Consider the following 608-nt stretch of genomic DNA (forward strand, 5'->3'; position numbering starts at 1 on the left):
AGTTTTTCTGTGTATTGCTGCCACCTCTTCTTAATATCTTCTCCTTCTGTTAGGTCCATACCATTTCTGTCCTTTATCAAGCCCATCTTTACATGAAATGTTCCCTTGGTATCTCTAATTTTCTTGAAGAGATCTCTACTTTTTCCCACTCTATTGTTTTCCTCTATTTCTTTGCATTGGTCGCTGAGAAAGGCTTTCGTATCTTTCCTTGCTATTCTTTGGAACTCTGAATTCAAATGGGTATATCTTTCCTTTTCTCCTTTGCCTTTCACTTCTGTATTCACAGCTATTTGTAAGACCTCCTCAAACAACCATTTTTCCTTTTGAATTTCTTTTTCTTGGAAATGGTCTTGATCCCTGCCTCCTGTACAATGTCCCAAACATCTGTCCTTAGTTCTTCAGGCACTTTGTCTATCAGATCTAAGCCCTTGAATCTATTTGTCACTTCCACTGTACAATCATAAGCGATTTGATTTACGTCATACCTGAATGGTCTAGTGGTTTTCCCTACTTTCTTCACTTTAAGCCTAAATTCGGCAATAAGGAGCTCATGATCTGAGCCACAGTCAGCTCCCAGTTTTGTTTTTGCTGAATGTATAGAGTTTCTC

This window comes from Bison bison, unplaced genomic scaffold, assembly GCF_000754665.1.
Source record: "Bison bison bison isolate TAMUID 2011002044 unplaced genomic scaffold, Bison_UMD1.0 scf7180017855660, whole genome shotgun sequence".
NCBI classification, from domain to species: Eukaryota; Metazoa; Chordata; class Mammalia; order Artiodactyla; family Bovidae; genus Bison; species Bison bison.